Here is a 575-nt window from a genome sequence, read left to right on the forward strand (position 1 = left end):
CAGTGATTTTTCCTTTTTGTATTAATATGAATTGATAAGAAGTTACTGTCACAAAAATTTCTTGATGTTATATGGGAAATAAATTGATAGTATGAATACAGGAATTTGGATAATGTCAGATCAAGTTTGATATTACTTTTAAGCTAATTATTTTATAGAATGCGTGTATGTGTTCGTGCGCAAAAAATGTGCATGCAGTCTTTCAAAATTGGAGGCATGGGATATCACAATCCATCACATACTCAGCCAATAATGGTATATAGTGTACATTGTGAGAAGTTTGTCAGTGTCAATTCCCAGACTGCAAGGTTACCTAAGGCTGCTTGTGTTGTGAATGAGTAAGCACAGAATATGTTGTACTTGTCCTTTATGAAACATACTATAAAATATAGGAAGGAGTGAGAGATGCACTAGTCAAGTGAGTTTCAGACCAAGTAAAACCTGTTGCTTGAAAAACATGATCATTTTGTAAACAATGTCATATTTATATGCCTAACTTCAGAAAAGGGTAAGATTTTGGCATGTTAGGCTTAGCAGCCTTTTCGGTGTGGTAATGAGAGCACATCTTTATTGTT

General features: G+C 33.9%; 1 protein-coding gene across 1 annotated transcript in view; it reads left to right on the top strand.

Annotated features, from left to right (window-relative positions):
* Positions 1 to 575, top strand: part of LOC119586535 (glycosylphosphatidylinositol anchor attachment 1 protein-like) — a gene marked incomplete at its 5' end in the record, with an annotated part of 7,376 nt that extends 6,801 nt beyond the window's left edge. The window contains 1 exon segment of the mRNA XM_037935291.1: positions 1 to 575.

This window comes from Penaeus monodon, chromosome 21 (genome assembly GCF_015228065.2).
Source record: "Penaeus monodon isolate SGIC_2016 chromosome 21, NSTDA_Pmon_1, whole genome shotgun sequence".
Classification (NCBI taxonomy): Eukaryota; Metazoa; Arthropoda; class Malacostraca; order Decapoda; family Penaeidae; genus Penaeus; species Penaeus monodon.